Source organism: Cebus imitator, unplaced genomic scaffold, assembly GCF_001604975.1.
Source record: "Cebus imitator isolate Cc_AM_T3 unplaced genomic scaffold, Cebus_imitator-1.0 Scaffold255, whole genome shotgun sequence".
Taxonomy (NCBI): domain Eukaryota; kingdom Metazoa; phylum Chordata; class Mammalia; order Primates; family Cebidae; genus Cebus; species Cebus imitator.
The window spans coordinates 2463760-2487823 of NW_016107570.1; positions in this window are offsets into that span (position 1 = coordinate 2463760).

A 24064-nucleotide genomic window follows, 5' to 3' on the forward strand; every position below is an offset into this window, starting at 1 on the left:
TTTTCTGAAGAGATAGGGTTTCACCACATTGCCAAGGCTGGTCTTGAACTCCTGAGCTCAAGAGATCCACCTGTCTCAGCCTCCCAAAGTGCTGGGATTATAGGCAGAAGCCACTGAACCTGGCCTCTCCCTCTCATTCCTGACAGATTATCTTGCCTTCCACTGACATAGAAAATCAAAACATCAGTGAGAACATCTTCAACTCAGTGCACAGCCAGCACTGTACTCTAACTGCACCACATCCATCCTTTCCACTTCCTTTTCTTTGCCCAGTCCCTGGATGCCATACTTAGTAGGACTTTGTTTCTCTTTGGTGAACCCTCAGCCCCTCTCTTTCTTCTGGATTTTTCTATTGATATTCAAATTCACCAGTGTCCCAGTTCCTAAACCAACTCCCAGCAGCTGCTCCTGGACCCTTTAGTCCCTTTTTTGGTTAATTTTCTTGAAAGAGAAAGTCTACACTGCCTATTACTTGCTCCTTTTCTGGTGCTCATTCTGCAGTCTGGCTTCTGACTCCATCCCCCACCCATCTTACACCTCCAAAATCATGTGTGACCTCCATATTATATTATAAAATCACTGGACACCTCTTCTTGAACTCTCTTTTCCACTCCTTTAACAGTTTCAGTTACCACGTCTATATTTTTAGTGCAGATTCATCAGCTAACTCACTCACTCTATACTGGTCATCTGCTTTAGATGCCTCATAGACACATCAGCCTCAGCATGCCAAAACCCATCTACCCACCTGTGTTCTCTTTCAGAGAATGGTACTGTCATCCACTAAGTTGACTAAGCCAGAGACGTGGGAGTCTTTCATCTTCCCCTTCCCCTGCTCTCTAATAGCCAGTCTTCCAATTGTCATTTGAATCTACCTTCTCAGCTACTCTCCTAGTTCTTGCCACCAGTTTCTCTGTGTCCTTACAACAGCTGATCTCTCTGCCTCCAGCCTTGCCCCTCTCCATCAATTCTCCACACTCTTCGCTTTGACCCTTTCAATGGCCTCCATACCCTTAGGATAAAGCCCAAGTTCCTTAACATGGCTACAACACACTGCAAGTCCTCATCTTATTCACCAACCATCTTTTGCATTCTAAGATCCAGCACTACTGCTTTCATTCTTTCAATACACTATATTCTTCTGTACTCTGAATCTTAGAATGCACTGATCCTTCTGCCTAGAAATCTCTTTTCTTTTTCTCTTCTCCTGGATAGCTCCTACTCATTCTTTGGGTCTCAGCTTTCATCTCTGTTCCTCCAGAAACCCTGGTTTGATGAGCTTCGCCCTGGGCTAGATGTTTCTCCCATAGCACCTTGTGTTTCCTCTTTCATAACTATTATTGCCCTGTAATGAACTGCTTCTTTCTTTCTGATTCCTCCACAAGATTGAAGTTTAGAATGGAGCTTATGGCTGGGCGCTGCGGCTCATGCTTCTAATCCCCAGCACTTTAGGAGACAAGGTGGGCAGATCGCTTGACTCAGGAGTTCAAAACCAGCCTGGGCAACATGGAGAAACTCTGTCTCTACAAAGAATACAAAAAAGTTAGCCAAGCATGGTGGGGTGCACCTGTAGTCCCAGCTACTTGGGAGGCTGAGGTGAGAGAATCACTTGAGCCCAGGATGTGGAGGTTGCAGTGAACCCAGATTGTGTCACTGCATTCCAGCCTGGGTAGCAGAGACAGACCCTGTGTTTTAAAAAAAAAAATGGAGAGCATGCCCTCCTGGTATATCACTCTGGCACAGAGTAAATGCCAAATAATCATTGTATGAACTGAGGAATGGATGACCAAACCCCATTTCACAGTGCATTTTAACAAAGAAATATACACAGAGCCTTGCTGCCTTTGTGGAATCACCAAGGAAAGTAGCTTACCCAAAGGTACTCTACATAGTTAGAATTCTAATTCTGACTAACTTGTTAGGGTTTTCCCTCTAGTGATATATCTTAGAATTTAAAACATGTTTGCAATACTGCATGTCTTCATCTTGCTTTTAAAAACTCTGTGTGTGGGTGTGGGTGTGTGTGTGCATGTCCACATGAGTGTGTCAGAGAATGGATTTGCCAAATAGGTCTTTGTAGTCCAGTAGTGTGAACTATTAGATTCTTACTAGAAATCTGTGAGAAGATTGTTCTTTAGCAAGTTTTCCAGAAAATTATCTCGAGGCAAGAATGTAGCCACTGGGTATTTAAAAATGTATTTTTGTAGCAGCTATTGACAAAGTACAGTGTGTATTGCTTAAGAAATTTTAACATGTAGAAACCTAAAGCACATTGTTGAAATAAAATGATACATACATTCCAAGGGTCAAGGCTGACCAATGTCAGATTTAAGAATGTCAGTTGGCAGAAGTGGGAGAGTTTGGCAGCTAGAAAACATGACAATTTGCTCAGATTAATTCTGAAATGGGTTAGAGGCAGAATCAATGAGCATGTGAATCCAAGCAGTCTTCAGACAGAATTTTTAGCAAAGCACCCACAGTGCAAGTAAAACCTTTAGATACTAAAATAATTAGACATCAAGTTGAACAAATAAATAAAGCAGGAATGACATTGGCATAGGTTGGGTTTTTTAAAGAAGAGAACCAAAGCAGGCAGTTCTTAGCTGATCTCCTGGAATTCCCAGTAAAAGAAAGAAAGAAAATAAGGATGCCCACACTAGATTATCAAAGCTGTTTTCTTTTCTTTCTTTCTTTTTGTTTAAATTTTGCTTTAGGTTCTGGGGTACATATGCAGGTCATGCAGCGTTGTTGCATAGATGCATACACAACCAGGTGGTTTGCTGCCTCTATTCCTGCTTTGACTATATCTGGCATTTCTCCCCATTTTATCACTCCCCACCCTCCCCACCCCATGCTGTCCCTCCCCTAGGCCCCACCAATGGCCCCCAGTGTGTGATGCTCCTCTCCCTGAGTCCACGAGTTCTCATTGTTCAAAACCTGCCTACGGGTGAGAACATGCGGTGTTTGGTTTTCTGTTCTTCTGTCAGTTTGCTGAGAATGATGGTTTCCAGATTCATCCAAGTTCCCACAAAGAACACAAACTCATCTTTTTTATGGCTGCATAGTGTTCCATGGTGTATATGTGCCACATTTTTTTTGTCCAGTGTGTCATTAATGGGCATTTGGGTTGGTTCCAGGTCTTTGCTATTGTACACAGGGCTGCAATGAACATATGTGTGCATGTGTCTTTATAGTAGAATGATTTATAGTTCTTTGGATATAAGCCCAGTAATGGGATTGCTGGGTCAAATGGAATTTCTATTTCTAGATCCTTGAGAAATTGCCACAGTGTCTTCCACAGTGGTTAAACTAATTTACACTCCCACCAACTGTGTAGGAGTGTTCCTATTTCTCAACATCCTCTCCAGCATCTGTTGTCTCCAGATTTTTCAATGATTGCCATTCTAACTGGTGTGAGATGATATCTCAATGTGGTTTTGATTTGCATTTCTCTAATGGCCAGTGATGATGAGCATTTTTTCATATGTTTGTTGGCCTCATAAATGTCTTCTTTTTAAAAGTGTCTGTTCATATCCTTTGCCCACTTTTGAATGGGGTTGTTTGTTTTTTTCTTATATATCTGTTTTAGTTCTTTATAGACTCCAGATATTAGCCCTTTGTCAGATGGGTAGACTGCAAAAATTTTTTCCCATTCTGTTGGTTGCCAGTTTGCTCTAATGATGGTTTCGTTTGCTGTACAGAAGCTCTGAATTTTAATTAGATCCCATTTGTCTCTACTGGCTTTTGGTGCCATGGCTTTTGGTGTTTTAGTCATGAAGTCCTTGCCTATGCCTATGTCCTGGATGGTTTTGCCTATGTTTTCTTCTAGTGTTTTTATGGTGTTAGGTTTTATGTTTAAATCTTTAATCCATCTTCAGTTAATTTTAGTGTAAGGTGTCAGGAAGGGGTCCAGTTTCTGCTTTCTGCACATTGCTAGCCAGTTTTCCCAACACCATTTATTAAACAGGGAATCCTTTCCCCATTGCTTGTTTTTGTCAGGACTGTCAAAGATAAGATGGTTGTAGATGTGTGGTGTTGCTTCTGAGGCCTCTGTTCTGTTCCATTGACCTATGTCTCTGTTTTGGTACCAGTACCATGCTGTTTTGATTACTGTAGCCTTGTAGTATAGTTTGAAGTATGGCAGTGTGATGCCTCCTGCTTTGTTCTTTTTACTTGGGATTGTCTTGGCTATGCAGGCTCTCTTGTGATTCCAAATGAAGTTTAAAGTGTTTTTTTTTTTCAGTTCTGTGACGAAGTTCATTGGTAGCTTGATGGGGATAGCATTGAATCTATAAATTACTTTGGGCAGTATGGCCATTTTCATGATATTAATTCTTCCTAACCAGGAACATGGAACATTTTTCCATCTGTTTGTGTCCTCTCTTATTTCGTTGAGCAGGGGTTTGTAGTTCTCCTTGAAGAGGTCCTTTATGTCCTTTGTTAGTTGTATTCCTAGGTATTTTATTCTCTTTGTAGCAATTGTGAATGGGAGGTCACTCTTAATTTGGCTCTCTGTTTGTCTGTTATTGGTATACAGGAATGCTTGTGATTTTTACACATTGATTTTTTATACTGAGACTTTGCTGAAGTTGCTTATCAGTTTGAGAAGATTTTGGGCTGAGATGATGGGGTCTTCTAAGTATACAATCATGTTGTCTGCAAATAGAGACAATTTGACTTCCTCCTTTCCTAATCGAATACCCTTTATTTCTTTCTCTTGCCTGACTGCTCTGGCTAGAACTTTCAATGTTATATTGAATAGAAGTGGTGAGAGGGGGCATCCTTTTCTAGTGCCTGATTTCAAAGGGCATTCTTCCAGCTTTTGCCTGTTCAGCATGATATTGGCTGTAGGTTTGTCATAAATAGCTTTTATTATTTTATGATGCATTCTGTTGATACCTAGTTTATTGAGAATTTTTAGCATGAAGGGCTGTTAAATTTTGTCAAATGCCTTCTCTGCATCTATTGAGATAATCATGTGGTTTTTGTCTTTGGTTCCATTTATGTGTTGGATTATGTTTTGAACTTGCATATGTTGAACCAGCCTTGCATCCCTGGGATGAAACCTACTTGATCGTGATGAATAAGCTTTTTGATGTGCTGTTGCATTTGGTTTGCCAGTATTTTATTGAAGATTTTTGCATTGATGTTCATCATGGATATCGGCCTGAGGTTTTCTTTTTTCGTTGAGTCTCTGCCTGGTTTTGGTATCAGGATGGTTTTGGTCTCATAAAATGAGTAGGGAGGATTCCTTCTTTTTGTATTGTTTGATATAGTTTCAGAAGGAATGGAAACAGCTCCTCTTGGTATGTCTGGTAGAATTCTGCTGTGAACCCGTCTGGATCTGGACTTTTTTGGTTGGTAGGCTACTGATTGCTGCCTCAACTTCAGCCCTTGTTATTGGTTTATTCAGGGTTTCAACTTCCTCCTGGTTTAGTCTTGATAGAGTACAAGTGTCCAGGAATTTATCCATTTTGTCCTTGTTTACTGGTTTATGTGCATAGAGCTGTTTGTAGTAATCTCCAATGGTAGTTTGTATTTCTGTGGGATCAGTGGTGATATCCTCTTTATCTTTTATTGCATCTATTTGATTCTCCTCTCTTTTCTTTTTTATTAGTCTGGCTAGCGGTCTATTTTGTTGATCTTTTCAAAAAACTAGCTCCTGGATTTATTGATTTTTTGAAGGTTTTTTTGTGTCTCTATCTCCTTCAGTTCTTCTCTGATCTTAGTTATTTCTTGTCTTCTGCTAGCTTTTGAGTGTTTTTTTTTTTTTTTNTTTATCATCCTCTTCTAGCTCTTTCAATTTTGATGATAGGGTGTCAATTTTAGATATTTCCTTGTTTCTCATGTGGGCATTTATTGCTATAAATTTCCCTCTCGAAACTGCTTTAAAGGTGTCCCAGAGATTCTGGTAAGTTGTGTCTTCATTCTGATTGGTTTCGAAGAACATCTTTATTTCTGCCTTCATTTTGTTGTTTATCCAGTGGACACTCAGAAGCAAGTTGTTCAGTTTCCAAGTGGTTGTGTGGATTTGAGTGTGTTTCTTAATCCTGAGTTCTAATCTGATTGTGCTGTGGTCTGATAGACTGTTTGTTATGATTTCCATTCTTTTGTATTTGCTGAGGAGTGATTTTCTTTTAATTATGTGGCCAATTTTAGAGTAAGTGCGATGTGGTGCTGAGAAAAATGTATAATCTGTGGATTTGGGGTGGAGTGTTCTGTATATGTCTATTAGGTCTGCTTGGTCCAGCTCTGCATTCAAGTCCTGGATGTTCTTGTTAATCTTCTATCTCATTGATCTGTCTAATATTGACAGTGGAGTGTTGAAGTCTCCCACTATTATTGTGTGGGAGTCTAAATCTCATTTTAGGTCATTAAGAACTTGCTTTATGTATTTGGGTGCTCCTGTGTTGGATGTGTATAGATTTAGGATAGTTAGCTCTTGTTGTTGGATTGATCCTTTTACCATTATGTAATGCCCTTCTTTGTCTCTTTTGATCTTTGTTGGTTTGAAGTCCATTTTATCAGAGACTAGGATTGCAACCCCTGCTTTTTTTTGTTCTCCATTTGCCTGCTGAATCTTCTTCCATCTCTTTATTTTGAGTCTATGTGTGTCTTTGTAAGTGAGGTGTGTTTCCTGAATATAGCACACCAATGAGTCGACTTTTTATACAGTTTGCCAGTCTGTGTCTTTTGATTCAGGAGTTTAGGCCATAAACATTCAATTTTAATATTGTTATGTGTGAATTTGATCCTGTCATTTTGTTACTGGCTAGTTTTCCTGCCCGTTAGTTGACTCATTTTCTTCATTGCATTTTTGGTCTTTGCCATTTGGTGTGCTTTTGTGGTGCTGGTACTTGTTCCTTTCCATCATTAGTATTTCTTTCAGGAGCTCTTGTAGGGCAGGTCTGGTGGTGATGAAATCTCTCCGTAATTGCGTCCCCGTAAAAGATTTTATTTCTCCTTCACTTATGAAGCTTAGTTTGGCTGAATATGAGATTCTGGGTTGAAAGTTCTTTTCTTTAAGGATATTGAATAGTGGCCCCCACTCTCTTCTGGCTTGTAGGGTTTCTGCCAAGAGATCTGCTGTGAGTCTGATGGGCTTCCCTCTGTGTGTGACCTGACCTTTCTCTCTGGCTGCCCTTAGCATTTTTTCCTTCATTTCAACCCTGGTGAATCTGACGATTATGTGCCTTCAGATTGCTTTTCTTGAGGAATATCTTTGTGGAGTTCTCTGTATTTCTTAGATTTGAATGTTGGACTGCCTTGCTAGATTGGGAAGTTCTCCTGGATAATATCCTGAAGCATGTTTTCCAGCTCAGATTCATTCTCCCCAACATATTCAGGTACACCAGTCAAGCGTAGATTAGGTCTTTTCACATAATCCCATATTTCTTGGCGGGTTTGTTCATTTCTTTTCACTCTTTTTTCTCTAATCTTGCCTTCTCTTTTTATTTCATTGCATTGATCTTCAATCTCTGATATCCTTTCTTCTGTTTGATTAGTTTGGCTATTACAACTTGTGTTTGCTTCATGTAGTTCTCGTGCTGTGTTTTTCAGCTTCATCAAGTCGTTTATATTCTTCTCTAAGCTGGTTATTCTAGTTAGCATTGCGTCTAACCTTTTCTCAAGGTTTTTGGTTTCTTTGCATTAAGTTAGAACGTGTTCTTTTAGCTCAGAAAAGTTTGTTATTATCCACCTTCTGAAGCCTGTTTCTGTCAATTCATCAGACTCTTTCTTGGTCATGTTGTGTTCCTGTGTTTTTGGGGAGTTGTGATCCTTTGAAGGAGAAGAGGTGTTCTGGTCTTTGATGGTTTCATCTTTTTTGTGGTGTTTTTTTTCCATCTTCATGGATTTACCTGGCTGTGATCTCGGGGAGCTGCTTGATGAGGTCCCTTGTCTGCCTGTTGAGGCACTACTGGGTTTCTAGGGACTCCTTCAGTTTACTAGGGAAGCTTCCTGTGTCTTTTTTGTTTACACTGGGAGGTTAGGCCCCCCTCTTCCACTGACCTGGAGGTGCTGCTGGGTGGTCAAGAACACTGTCCCGTTGCTACATAGGCTTCCTGTGTTTTTTATTAAAACATGAAGCCTAGTCCCATTTAATGGTGGGTTGTGTCTTTCCTCCGCAGGGCTGGATCATTCAGGTTCAGCTCAAACTGAGGTACTGGCTGTGTAACCCAAGAGAGTTAATGCTTCAGCCCTCTGGGGTTTGTGGGGAAGGGTAGGGACCCATCCAGCCTCACTGTCTGTTTTCCCGCTTTCAGCTCCTCTCTCTCTGGTCAGGGGGAAGGGGCGATAGCTCAGTCAGCAGGCTCTCCCAGCCAGCTTATGGGCTTATGCGTTTGCTTAGATCTGTGCCCCAATCTGGGACACCATCCTGGATTATTATTCAACTCTGTGCTTCTAATTCCCAGCACTTGACTGTCAAAGATCCCCTGTTCTGTGTATTGCTGAGGCTTTAGGGGGAGTGCTATATCCGGACTGGAGTGCCAGAGGGGGATCCTCAGACTCACTGGTCAGATGCACTTTCTGGGTTAAGCAGCACCCCTCCTTACCTCAGTCTGCCCTGCCTGGGCTTTGCTTACAGTCAGACAAGACGTGTTGAAATGCACCTGGTTCCTTGGTTGGAGCTAGGAGATCTTTCGATTTCTGCGTCTCTCTCGCTGGGTGTTTGTGTCTATTTGGCCATCTTGACTCCAAATCCTCAAAGCTGTTTTCTTTTTTCTAGCTTCAGAGCTGTACAGAAGCCTCCATGCCCTTAGATATCTGTGCCACCTCAAACCCAGCCCTTCCCAAATGCTCCAGCCCCTGAGCTGCACCCACACCTGGCTCTCTCTCTCCCCTCCCCCACTGCTGGTCTGAGTGTTGACAGTTCTTCCTATTTAATATGGTTCTGTCTATGGCACTACCCTGGTGTAAGCCCCCACTGTCTGCTGCCCAGCCCATGGGCAGGAAGGAGCCCCTGGGATGTAGTAACTAAGCTTCAGGCTCTGGCCAAGGACTACCAGGGTCACAGCTTCGTTCTAGCACTTGCAAGCTAACCAACACTGGTCCAGTGACTCTGTGTCTCAGTCTCCATTTCTGTGAAAAGAGAGGGATGAGTGTCCCTGGCCCACAGTGCTGTGTGACGATTGAAGAAGAGGATGTGTAGAGAGGTCACAGAGCAGCATGTGGTCAACAGTAACATGCTCCATACACACCAGCTACTGTTATGTCTTATTGTTTCCTTTCTCCCTTTCCTCTCTGCTTTGAATCCATTTTCCTGCAGTGATCACTTTCAAATAAACTCTGATCATAACACCTTCCTGCTGAAAACACTTGCAAAAGTTGCCCATGGTTTTTAGGAACAGCCTAAATCGGTAAAAAGGCCTCCAAGGCTGGGTGTGGCTTGGGCCCTACCTTCCTCTCCAGCCCCATCTTGCACCCTCTCCTCTTTGTTCTCAGGGCTCCAGATGCCTCGCCCTCTTTCAGTTCTTCAAACTAGAGGAGCTTCCCTCCACCTCAGGGCTTTGCACAAGCTGCTTCCTCTGCCCGGAATGCTGACTCATCCTTCCCGTCTCAGTGCGAGCCTCATCACTTCCTCAGGGAGACCTTGCCCAGCCTCCCTCATGAAGTCAAAGCAGGCTGTGACACCCATCACACTTCTCCTTCAATGGCGTTCCTCAGAGTCGCCGTCTGACACATTTGTGTGGTTACTCGATCAACACCTCTCTCACCGCTACAGTGAAAACTCTGTGAAGGCAGGGAGCATGACTATTTTTGGTTTATTCGAACCCTCGGCGCCTACAGTAGTTTCAAAATACAAAAAGGTAGGTGCTCAATTAATACCTTTGAAATAAGGAAGGGGCTGGGTGAGGTGGCTCACACCTGTCATCCCAGCGCTTTGGAGGTCATGGTGGGAGGATCATTTGAGGCCAGGAATTTGAGAGCAGCCTGGGCAACATAGCAAAACTCTATCTCTACAAAGAATTTTATTTTTATTCAGTTTTTTGAGACAGGGTCTGGCTCTGTCGCCCAGGCTGGAGTGCAGTGGCACAATCACAGCTCACTGTAGCCTCAACCTCCTAGGATCAAACAAGCCTCCCACCTCAGTCTCCCAAGTAGCTACGACTATGGATGTGCACCACCATGCCCAGCTAAATTTTTTTTAGGTTTTGTAAGAACAGGGTCTCCCTATATTGCCCAGGCTGGTCTTGAACTCCTGGACTCAAGCAATCCTCCTGCCTTAGCCTCCCAAAGTGCTGGGACTACAGGTGTGAGCCACTGCAACTGGTCTGCTGTAAAACATTAAAAAATTCCCCAGGCATGGTGGTGCCTGTCTGTGGTTTTAGAGGATTGCTTCAGCCCAGGAGGTTGAGGCTATAGTGAATTGTCATTGCACCACTGCGCTCCAGCCTGGGTGACAGAGTGAGACCCTTCCTCGAGAAAAGAAATGAAGAGAGAGAAAAGAGAAGAGAAAAAAGGGGAAGAAATCAAAAAGAAAAGATAAAAGGAAGGGGAAAAAAAGAAGGAGAGGGAAGAAAATTGCATGCAGGTACCCTTGCCTGTTCTGGAGGCCACACTGCCCTGAGGATTTCTGTCAGTCTCCAGGAGCCATCTCATTCCATAAGCCTTGGGGGCTTTCCTCACTTCCTACTGCCTTTGCTTTATTAAGGTGTTGATTCTCAATTTAATTCCAATGTTTGTTCTTAGGAAAAATGGTCCTTACATTGGCATGATGGTGTGACCTCTGGATGCAGTTTCTGGTTTGTTTTTTGTGTGTTTGTTTTGTACAGAAAATTTTGTGATTTCAAGAACGAATAAAATGATAGATATGAAGTTGCAGGCAAAAAAAAAAAAAAAGTCCACCAAGCCAAATCCAAAAGGGATTCCCTGCCCAGCACAGCACAGCAGCTCACTCTCTGGTACTTCTGCCCCACACTGAGGAGGGACCCACGGGAGGAGCTCCGGCACAAGCCGATGGCAGTGGAAGGAAAACAGCAGGAGGAGAGAACAGTCTCCCACACCCGCCATTTTCAGCCTCCCAGAGAAAGCACTGAAAGTGAAAGGAGCATGAATAAAAGAAGCCATTTCTCTGAACTGAAGACAGAGGAGAGGGCTATTCCTCCTGCTGCACGTGGGTGAACAAAGATGGCTCCAGAGGAACCAGAGGAGAAAGAATGCCAGCGCTGAGAGCAGGTTTCCCCTTAAGCCCACTCCATTCTTGCATGAGTGAGGCAACCAAAGGCCAGAGAAGCAAGGGATTTGCAGAGGTCACACAGAGGCGAGCCCGAGGAAAGGAAGTGGGTTTACCGGGTGACTACTGCTTTGAGCTCCTCCCCGTAGATTAGGTATTTTGCCCTGATTTCATCTTACATAACGATTTGAAGTAGATTTCACATATTTTCTTCATATATTTTATATATATATATATATATATATATATATATATATATATATATATTTTACAGAACAAAACATGGATGCTCCAAAATGCCCAGCAGGAAGATATAAAGCTACCCAGGGGAAACATGCTGTGGCTCACACTGCAGAGTATCCCTGCTCAGCCATGTCCCTGGTTTTGTGCAAGCCAGCACCCTGCACCTGAAGGCCCTTATCGGGAGGGTGACCACGTGCTCTGCTTTGCCTGAGTCAGGGTTTATACCTGTTGTCCTAGCGTCATTAGTAATAGTACCTCCTCTCTCTCTCAAAAGTGCCTTAGTATAGGCTGGGTGTGGTGACTCATTCCCATAATCCCAGCACTTTCGGAGGCTGCGGTGGGAGGATCACTTGAGCCCAGGAGTTTGAGACCAGCTTGGGTAACTCAGTGAGACCTCACCTCTACTAAAAAAAACCTTTTTAATGTAAAAGGTGCCCTGTTTGGCATAACGCATTTATTGTATTATAACTGTGCTGTCTTTAAAACGGGGATATTAATGTTACTTAGGTCCTGGAGCGGCTGCAAGGAATCAATGAGATGTTGCACATAAAATGCATGGCCTCTAGTCTGTGCTCAATAAATGTTGGCTGTTATTATTATTATTGGGGCAGCATCTAGAGAGGGGGCAGCAAGGAGTGAAGCCAAGCTTCTCACTTGACATTTTCACCTTGGTCTCTGTGAATGATGCTCCCTGTAGCTGTGCAGTGGCAGCCTTTGTGGCTTCAGACTGACCCAGCATGGGCAGCACTAGCCGCTCTAGAGACCATGTGTGGGCACCATGCTTGCCACCTCTACTTCTGCACCAATCAAATTCACCACCTGCTCCTTCTCGAGTCACATTATTGGGACCAAATTTTTTTCTTTTACTGAAAAGTTTAGAGCCCAGATCTTTTTTTTTTTTTTTTTTTTTTTTTTTTAGACTGAGTCTCACTCTGTCATCAGGGCTGGAGTGCAGTGGCACGATCTCAGCTCACTGCAACCTCCACCTCCTGGGTTCAAGTGATTCTCCTGCCTCAGTCTCTGGAGCAGCTGGGACTACAGGCCCAGCTAAATTTTTGTATTTTTAGTGGAGACAGGGTTGGCCACTGTCTCCATGTTCACCATGTTGGCCAAACTGGTCTCAAACTCCTGACCTGGTGATTTGCCTGCCTTGGCCTCCCAAGGTGCTGGGATTACAGGTGATCTTAGGTAAGATCCTAAGACTCTAAAAGGGGAGTCTGAACAGACAACTTCTAGGTTCTAAAGCTCCACATTTTGGGTACTTGACTGAAGAGCCACATTAATTACTTTTATTAATAGGTTCACATATACCCTATTTTTTAAACATCCTTCTTCCAAACTATAAACTTACCATTCATGAAGCACTTACTATCAGTTAGGTGACATACTTGGTTCGGCAGAGTATACCCTCTGTCTCATTTTAAGCACTTCACATTTTCCAAATGGATGTATGTCAGTAACCTTATTGTTACCCACCAATAAGGTAACAGAGACCTGGAAACTGTAGGCGAAGAGAACAGAATAGACACAGAAAGTTTAGGTGACATTTAAAGGATTCCCAAACAAAAACACCTAGAGACAACAAATCTAATCTGTTTGCCATTTAAGTTAGAGTATTAGTTTATCTGTTCCACAAATAGTCACTCAACACATACTCTGTATAACACACCATGTTTGGTGATAGAGGACATCCAAAGATGATGCTGGACGCTCTAACACAGGTTTAAACTGGCCTGAGCCCAGGTTTCTTAAAGAGGAAGAGGAAGAGTGTCAAGCAGAGAATCCTGCAGAGCATCCCTACCCCCAGCCCAGCCCATGCTAATTAAGTGCGTGACTTAAGGAAGTTGCCCCCTCTTAGAAATTAAGAGGTGGGTGTGAGTATTTTCTCTGGCCTCCTTAAATGTTCTTGATTACAGTAATAAAAAAAAAAAAAAGCTCTATTGATTGCCTCCTATTGGAAGGAAGGCTACTAGAAATCCTCATTCCCTGAAGAACCTAATTGTTGACGCTAGTTCATCTAAACAGGTGTTCTTTAGATTGCTTTTGCTAATGCCTTTTCACTGGAAAGATCAATTTAAATGTTGTTTGAGCTAATTAGTTATTGCTTCTGCGTTCATCCAAATTTATATATTTGATTCCATGTACTGAATGAGGCATTACCTTCAAAGTCTATAAGCTTACACAAGGTAGGTAATTTTTAATTTAGTTATTTGTCCTCTTCTGTATTTTATACAAAATATGCATATATTTCTTTTATTATTTAAAATGCCACCAGGTGTTGTGGCTCATGCCTATAATCCTAACACTTTGGGAGGCTGAAGTGGGTGGATTGCTTGAGCCCAGGAGTTCGAGACCAGCCTGGGCAACACGATGAGACCATGCCTCTACCAAAAACAAAACAAAAATTAGCTGGGCATGGTGGTGCATACCTGTAGTCCAAGCTACTTGGGAGGCTTGGGGGTGGGAGGATCATTGGAGCCCAGCAGGTTAAGAGAGCAGTGAGCCTAGCTTGTGCCACTGCACTCCAGCCTCGGTGACAGAGTCAGACTCTGTCTCAAAAAAAAAAAAAGAAAACACAAAAACAAAATAAAATGCCTTGTTTAAACCTGTATTAGAATGTCCAGCAACATCTTTGGATCTCCTCTATCAACAAGCTTGGTGTGTTATACAGAGTATGTGTTGAGTGACTATTTGTGGAACAGATAAACCAATACTCTAACTTAAATGGCAAACAGATTAGATTTGTTGTCTCTAGGCGTTTTCATTTGGAAATCCTGTAAATGTTGCCTAAACTTTTTGTGTCTATTCTGTTCTCTTTGCCTAAAATTTCCTCCATTTCATCTCTGTCTCTGGAAATCTTGCCATTCATTCAATGTTCTCTTCAAATGCCAGTTCCTCCATGAAACCCAGCTTACAGTCTCCAACTAGATATCATGGAGTCAGTCTTAGAACAAAGGATCTGGAAAGGGCCACGCCTAGCTTTCCTGATTCCGCATGACTCCAGGTCTCTGTTACCTTATTGGTGGGTATGTGTGCCCTGACTACTCATCCATTTGGAGAATGTGAACTGCTTAAAATGAGACAGAGGGTATACTCTGCTGAACCAAGTATGTCACCTAACTGACAGTAAGTGCTTCAGGAATAGTAAGTTTATAGTTTGGAAGAAGGACATTTAAAAAATAGGGTATACGTGAACCTATTAATAAAAGTAATTAATGTGGCTCTTCAATCAAGTCCCCAAAATGTGGAGCTTTAGAACCTAGAAGTTGTCTGTTCAGACTCTCCCTTTAAAGTCTTAGGATCTTATCTAAGTTCACCTGGCTGAGGAGGAGCAGAGTCCAGCCAACAGGTCTCTTGAGTGCTATTCTAGACATTTCTTCAGGCATAATTTAACATGTATCAGTTTATTCTTGAGTGTAAAGTACACTTCATGATTGAATACGGGTAACTGGCTATTCATACTTCCCCCACCCCCTTTCTTTTAGTGCCTGTTTCTAAGCAGCAAAGTTGTGGTTCAGTGACTTCTGTCTATATAATAAGAAAACAGGGCACTCAGCCAATTTTGATGAGCTATTTCCCTAAATTTTTATGCCTAAGCAAAGGGCCCTAAACTCTGATGTTCAACACTTATCATTGTATTTGGGGGGTGAGCTGTACACAAGCGTATCATCAGATTGCTGGATTTTCTATTTCAGATTGTCAAGCAGTGAAAATTGTCATCCTTGGAAATGACTGACAATCCCCCTGCCTCATTTCTGCTACATTGAATTAGGTAAAGAAAAAAAAAGACTTCAGTCTTTTTTATAGATTTCTTGCTGAAAACACAGACAGAACTGTACATTTTCACTAGAAATTGATGGAAAAAGGAGCACTTCCAAATGCCTGAAAAACTTTGCAAAGGTCCCAATTAACAGAATGTGGCTAACACCTCAAAAAATAAAGCAAAATAAATGCTGCAGTGGGCATGAATCTTGCTTCAAGTACTGGGTTGTTGGCTGGTTGCCTGGGGAGAGTGGGGCCAGGGCTTGCCAGCTGGCTGAGCTACATGCCTATAAAGGATGCGGTCAGCTTACACCTTGGCAAACGATGATTTTGATGGAAATCTTAGAGGTCGGCAGACATTCTCCCTAGTAAAGTTATGTTAGCTCAGGTCATTGCTTTTATTTGAGTGAAGAAAATATCTTGATGGCCATAATTCATAGGACCAAGTCATTACCCTGATCCAAACCAGAGTTCATTACTGGATCTGAATAGATAGACATACCCTAAAGAAGGCACAAGATATAATTCAAGGTGGCACTTTCATCTAATCCCCAAGTTTAACCAGTCATGCCACTGAAGCATACCAACTGGCCCATCAGCAAGCGCACATCTGTCCAAAAGTCCCACTCAACAACCATTGTTTTCAAACTCTGAGCTCCAAAGCGACTACTATCCTATCCTCTGTTCTCATTCATATTCTGCTTTGCTTAGTTGTTGTTTTGTTTCTTTTTCATAGAACTGAAGGCAGTATCTCCAAAATAGCTAGCTTAGTGCTTTTCAGTGAAGGAAAGAACTGCAGATGGAGATCCTAGATTTCAGAGTCCATACTGAAAGTTATAGCCATTAATATTTTTAATTGACAAAATGCCCATCAGTCTCCCAAATGGATTTGCTGTTTTCTGAAATTGTCTAAACTGATTTTAATATTTATTCTTCTAAATATTAGAATCAACATTAGCATGCAAAATAGCCAGAAAAAAATACTGTGAACAAATTTAAAAGACAAATACAGACTGGGAAAAATATTTGCAATACTGTATATGTAACCAGCAAAGGGTCAATATCCTTACTATATAAAAGTGGATAAAGAAAATGATCCAAGAACTTACAAAGGAAGAAATAATGATTTAACATACAAAAGCATTTTCAACCTTACTAGTAATCAAAAACTACAAATGACAGCCAAATGCCTCTTAGCTGTCATACAAGGAAAAACCAGAGTTGCCCTGAGTGGTTATTTGACACTTTGATACACTACCCATAGTAATGCAAAATGATACCACCTTTTGGGGGAACTAATTGTCTCTCTATCTCTCTCTGCATATGTATATATATATATATTTTTTTTTAATAGACTGTCATATATATATGACCTCTATGCATGCAGGTTATTATATATATGTTTTCATATATATATATTTATATTTATATATAACTATATAACCTGCAGAAACTCATCCCAAGGGAACAATCAGATGAGTGTATAATGATTTATGTACAAGCAAATTGGAAAGAGCCTAAATCTTGGTGACAGAGGACTAATCAAATGAGGTGAACTACATCCATATGATTATGCAGCCATTGTATTTATAAGAGTATGATCATTTTTTAGAAAAATTTACTTAGACATACATATATATGTTTACATATTTATATATGTGCACATACATACACACATATGTTTATATCTACATGATAGCCATGATCTATACCCTTCCAGAGTGGTTTTCATATGAATGGATTGATTGAGCTTAGTTTTTTGATAATAAATATGAGGGTTTTGTTCAAACATCCTTAATTTGTTTTTTTTTAGAGACTGCTCTCGCTGTACTGCCCAGGCTAGAGTGCAATGGTGCAATCACAGCTCACTACAACCTGAAACTCCTTGGCTCAAGCAATCCTCTCATTTCAGCCTCCTGAGTAGGTGGGACTACAGGCACATGCCAGCATGCCTGGCTATTTTTGTTTTTTTTGTAGAGACAAGGGTCTCCCTATATTGCCCAGGCTAGTCTTGAACTCCTGGCCTCAGGCAATCCTCCTGCCTTGGCCTCCCAAACTCCTAGGATTACAAGCGTGAGCACCATGACCAGCCCAAACATATGTATAAAATTTTTAACAGTAAAGACTTAATGGAGGTGACATATTTGGATATACGGAACAGAACAGAGGACCTGAAAGAGAACTCTTATTGAGGCTTACATGAATACTGCAAGGATGAATGCATCGTTTTTTCCTTGCCAGATATCAGCCTGGATTAGGTCTTTAGATTTAAATATTAGTCAGTTTGAGAAATGGATATACACATATTTGTGTACTAGTCAGGAAGTTGAATTAGATGAAAACTAACAAGTTTTCCATGCTTTAGACTACTGCGTTGCAAGTATATACAGGTGACCCTTGACTGACTTACCCCTCAGTTGGATACTGAGGGATCATTAGAATTCTAGAACTGATTGTATAATTTCAGATATAGGGAGGAGGAAAAATTGATGAAGTAAAGAATAATAAGAGAGTAGGTTGAAAGAAACTGTAAAGAAGTAAAGAAAAAATACTTTTTTAATGCTATCAAAACTAGTTGATGGAGGATAGTTTAAAATTATTAAAGTTGAATATAGTAAATCAAATTAGCATTAATATTTGTGAGCACATGGTTATGAAAAGATGGACGAAATGACTAGCAAACTTTCTTTTTAATAAGACTATTGGTAATATAATCAATTGTGGTTCACTATTAACTGTATTAACAGAAAATTAGCCTACACAAATGCCTAAAAATATGAGGTTGTTTTAATAGACTGTGGTCCCTTATCAAGATATGTAAAACTTAAACGTTTATAAACCATTTCCCTTCCCAGAACTAAATTAGGTTAGATGATCAATTAATGGCTAAAATGTTATTATATCTCTTTTTAATATTCCTTGTTAAAAACTTAAATATTCCTGATTCAACTTGTGCTTCTATTTGCCTAATATAATTTGGTCATAATTGGTTTCATTTTGATTGTCTTTACATTTGGGTTACTTATTATCTTTTCTCTTATCCACTGGGAATGCCAAGTACCAATTTTGGCTACTTAGCAAGTCAGTGAGGAGCTTCCCACTGAGTGCCTTAATTATTGTTAATTGAATATGGTAAATGATTTTTCAGGATCACCATTCCAGCAATTCACATAACATTTTTCTCAGTTAGTAAAAGTTAACGCACCAAGTGTCCCTTCTACCCCTTACCGTACAGTCATCAAATCCACTATCAGTGACTGCTTCCTATACAACTGAGTCTTCTCTTTTCAAATGCCACTTCGTGTATATGCTTCATGTGGCACTTAGAACATGGTGGCTGCCCAATGAATATTAAACAACAGCTGTCCTTTTATATAGAATGAGTACCAGTTCCAGTATGAGGCAACATTCCATTTCACTTTCCAGAGCTCTCACAGTTCATCTCATGTAGCATGGCATGCCTCAAACCCCAGGGTAGCACTCTCCCATTGTCAAGCTCCAGGACCAAGCTTTCTAGAACTTTTGCTGCTCTATCACCAAAAGGAAGCAAAAAAGTGGTAAATAAAGAGCTTCAGAAGATCTGAGAGTACTGGAAATGCTACAGGCAAAAAACTGGAGTGCCTGAGCCAGCCTTCTTATGCACTTCTTGCCTTACAATGCACAGTAAAAAAGAAATGAGAAAGCTTTTCAGCTTTCAAACTGTGTCTCCAAATTTGGAGAGGGCTGGGGGCTAAGGCTCCAATGGAATGAATTTGTGTTGGAGGTTGGTTTTAGCTACATAAAATTTTACCTTCTTAATGATTTGTTTTCTGACCCAGTCAATAAAATTTCCACCACTGTTATGAAATCAAGACCAGAAGAAGCCTTGAGACATAATTTAGAGTCTCCTTCCCTATCAAGGCAGCCCACAAATCAACACAGAAAGAAGAGAATCTGTCTCTTCAGAGTGAAAGGCTTCCACAGGCTTGGCTTGTAACCTATTCTATAAGTGACATTTTCTGACTGGACTTTCCCCTTATATGTAGCCATTTGCTATTAAGTTTGGCAGGTCTTAGATTCAGAAACAAATTCAAGATCAACTGTCTTAGTCCCTTCCCACTGTTATGACAATATATCTTAGACTGAATAACTTGTAAACAACAGAAATTTATTGCTCACAGTTCTAGAGGCTGGGAAGTCCAAGATCAAGGCACTAGCAGAGTCACTGCCTGGTGAGGGCTGCTCTCTCTGCTTCAGAGATGGTTCCTTCTTGCTGCATCCTCATGTGGCGGAAGGGCAGAACAAGCTGCCTTGGTCCTTTTTTATAAGGGCACAAATCCCATTCATGGGGGCTCTGCCATTATGGCCTAATCACCTCCTAAAGTCCCTACTTCTTCATACTGTTTGATTGGTGGTCAGGTTTTAACATACAAATTTGGGGAGCAGTGGGACATACAAACATTCAGACCATAGTACCCCCCTTTTAGCAAATTTCTAGTGTTGAGTATTATAGACTACGTGGTACTAATTTTGTCCCTAGCTTTTTATTTTTCTCTTTTTTTCCCATTTGCCTACATTTCTCAACTATTTAATCCTTTTATATTGTATATAGTAGTGTAAGTCACTTGAAATCTTTTGTTATAGGAGATAGGTAAGAATGAATACATGATTGAATGAATTAAATCATAAAACATGCCGTCACGGTGTAGTTTAAGGACATTTTTGGTGGTTCTGAAGGAAAGCTGGTCCTCATTACAATTTAATAGGGACAGTAATCAGAGCATGCCCATGCCTCAGCCCTTTCTCATGAGCAATGCTCTGGCCACACCCTTTTACCCCCATCCATCATCTGCTTTGGTGAATTGGACAAGTGGTGGGCACCTGACCTAAGGGCCACTGTTGCATTGGCCAGACAATGGTCTAAAATGCAACCTGACTCCAGTAGGTAAACTGGGCCAATCAGCGTCATGCTCCTGAGAGCTTAAGTGCAGCAAGAATATGCTAGGTAGTAGTGGTGAGCTGAAACTGAGGGGTCTTGATTAGAGAGTGGCCAAAGAGGCTGTAATGAATGCCATGTGTAAGCTGGTTATGAGGGAGCCGAAGCCTTGAGGAAGCCAAGAAACTGATCAGGAAGGAGAGGAGGATGAGTCAGGGTGTCCCCAGAGAGAGATGGGAGAACAGCCAGACCCAGAGCTGCCACTTTTACTGGAAGATTCCACATCTGCCCAGTCCACAAATTCTCCTGGTAAATCTCCCATTTTTCCAAGGTGACTTGAGAGAGTCTTTATTGTTTGCAGTCAGGAGTCTTGGCATGTGTCAAAATATTTTCTTTTCTTCCTGTTTTCACTCAATTATAAAGTTTTTACCTGCTTACTTAAGGCTCTTCTGTTTTTCCAATAAGATATAAAAATTATTGTCTCATAGAATGATGTTTGGGAACAGAGGTTTAGTAGAAACCAAAGAGAAAAGAATAATTATTCCCATCTCCTTGTCCTTGTCTCCAAATAAACACTGGATTTAAAATTCTAAATATTTATGGAAGGAGATTCCCTTTCTTCAATGTCTTGTTTAATCTTCTCACAAGTAAGAGAACTTATCTGCCCTGAGCCTCCACTGTCTAATATTTGCACATACTGAGTTCTTCCCCCTCCTTTTCTACTTGCTTTGAGTAGAATATCTGGCTTTTGACTTCAATGCAATTCTTGGGCAAGTGACTTCTTTCTCTGGGGCTCAGTGCCATAGACTGGAGGCCTATTTGTCTGGGAGGAATAGGAGGGGACTATCAGCCTGTTTTAATATGTGAGGTAGATTAACTTTAAACTTTGCACATGGTCAAACTGACACAACTGACACGCAGTGCCAGAGAGATCCAGAATTTTTGGTCATTCCACCTCCTACAAGGGAAGACTGGTGACTAGCGTGACGAAAATGTAGATTCCTTGAGGGCTTTGCCATGATGACATGTCTTAGGTCACCATATTAGCCACTGTCCCTCATTTATTGGAGTTCCCTTGAGCTTTTAGAAATATGTAAATATTTAAACCCCTAAAAATATGTAACACTTCTACGTTTTTATTACTTTCTCATTCTTTGGACCTAGAATATCCACCTGCTACATAGAGTTCATAACTTTAAATAATTCATGAATTTATCAGTGTCTAGTTACTTTTGTAATCATCCTAATGACAAAATTGACTATACAGCAAGTCAAATCAGCCGTGCATCATCCAGTTTGGTCATCAGCTGAAAACAGCAGAACTTTTCTCTTTGAATATGTGTGGCTGCTGATGTTTTGAGAAATATAACTCAGAATTACTGTGTGATATACTTGGACTATAATGCCTATTAATGGTGGCTAGATTTGCCAGCTCATTCCTAGCTTTATGAACAGTTAAAACCTACTCTGCTGAGGAGTTTGTGGTGTTAACATCTTACTTACTTTCCATGGGAGAACCTTAGCTGCTTAATGGTACTCATGTATAGAAACATCCTGGATATTCATGCCTCTGAGTGTCCCATGGTGCTTTAATTCTACTTAGAAGAAATAGCCTCCCTTTTCTGTGCACCTTTCAAGGCCCAACTTAAGTCTCCCCTCCTTTCTGAATTCTTTTCTGACCTTTCCAGCCCTCCCTGGTCTCCAGTTCTTTTGAATTTCAACAGCCTTAGCCCTCCATACCAGCTTACCTCTTTATGATAAGCTGCAATGGATGGCTTCCTGCTGTTTAGCAGATCAGCCCCTCAGCCAAATCACATGCTTTGAAATCGGACAGAGACCACAGCCTTTATTTACTATGGCTTTCTGCTTTACACATCTCGCATGAGCACCTTCATCTTGATGCAAGAAAAAAAAAATACATTGTTTGGTTGATTCACTTCAATTCTATTTTCTGTGTATGTAGAAAAGCAGTATGAGGCCCAGTCACCAACACTTCTGTAGGAAAAGCTAGAGGGGCCACAAACCTTTCAGTAGTTCCGTAAAAGAACCCTTATTCACCCAGGAACTATATTGTAGGGCAGCCTGGAGAGAGGGCAGGCAGTTTTCCAATTCTTCCCAAACTTGCTTCATGAAGTTGTTCTAAGGGAGTGTTCAGATGCTCTGACATGTTCATATTCAAAGTATAAAACCCCCTCCAAAATAAAACCAAAATGATTTTTTTCCATTATCCTTCTGAGTGTGGCCAAGTGAGCACTGACCACAGTAGAATTGGCTAATACTAATACTGTGGTGTCATCATCGCTCCCCTCCTTCCTAACTCACAGGAGGAAATAGTCATGTTTAAAGGGTGCTCTAATATAATTTGAGTTGAATTACAACTAGAAGACCTTCTTATTCTCAATTTTTACTTATTCTGAATGTCAAAGATGCAGAATTACTTTCACCATGCCATTCAACAGCTCCATGATTTTTGACAATTAGGGTTACTGCGGCATTGCTTGCAACCAGTAGGTTTGAGTTTGTAAAGCAAGCCCTATTAAGACTGACTAATTTCCCCTAAGCCCAAGGACTGCAAATTAGGTTGCTGCCACCAGGGTTTTCACATGACTCAACTGTTCTCCAAGCTCTCTCTGCTGAGGCAAAGCGTTCAGCACACAATGCAGTCAATACCTTCAAATGAGATAATGAGTGTGAATGGGCTTGCAAGTGTCCCCCTCACTGCAGGGGTCCTAGCTCTGACAGCCATAATCAGACAATAGCAAAGACTGTAGTAGTCCTCAGCCAGCCTGCAGGACTCTAAGGCAGAGGGAAAGACCTACCATTTCTGTGTTACTGCTTGTATGGCTATTCCACATAGTGGTCCAAATTGGTTTCAACAATGAAGTAAGTTCATTGTCACCTAGACCAAAAAGGCCAAATAGAGTGCTGGCTTAATCCAGCCAGCAGAATTCAGAGTCAAGGCTTAATCTAGCAGCTCAGACGGTGTCATCTTAGAGCAGATGACTGTGTGTCCCTGTTTGCCCAGAACAGTTCTGTTTATGCCTACTGTTGCGGCATCCTGTCTGGTTTAGCACTTGTCCTGCCCTTTTTCATTCTCAGAATTGTCCTCGTTTAGAAGATAAATGATATGTTTACTTAACCCAGGTTTGCTTTCTCTGCCCAGTTGTTTTGTGTTGGCAAGCGTCACCCGCAGGCATCACATGATACATTTTTCCCACCCACTCCCTGTAGCTCCAGCCTCTTCCCATACTGGTAGCAAAGTATCTGTAGCATCTCCAGACCTTGTAGCCTTATAACAGCCAATCTAGTGGGACTGAAAATCTCTTCCAACAGCTCCCATCCAAGTGCTGGGATTCACTGCCTCTCACTGGTCCAACTTAGGTTATGTGGCCATTCCATCCAGGAAAATTGATGGACTTAGTCAATCATGCTCATGTCAAGAATGAGTCTGAGATAATTCTACACAAATCACAGAGCTGAGTATTAGGAGGGGGTGAATTTCCCCAAGGAAGAATCAGTGACCACTGGCAGTAGAAGAAGTGAATGAATCCTGGGAAATAAGGAGAATGGTCCAGGCCAGGGCAGAGCAGTGACAGTGCTGGAAGAGGAACAAGATGACCTGGCTTGTAGCCTTTCCACTAACTGGTGTTGGGATGGTGGACAAGCCTTTGCATGCCTTGGGCCTCAGTTTCCTGCTGTGTAAAGTGGAAAGGTAGACTAGAGAACTCTGGAGGTTCCAGTTTGTTCTGAACATTTCAGTTTCATGTATGAGTATGTTCTGTCATTAGTCTTCAGGGTTATCAATTGCAGGTTTATTTTCTTACCTGATTTTCTCACTAGGCCTACATAGGACTTGTCTTGGCTTTGTTTCTAATGCTAGAAACCTTCCAACTCTGGTGGAGGTTTGAAATATGCCATTGCTCCTATTAAGTGATATTCTTTAACTAGCCAACTTTCTCCCTTACAGT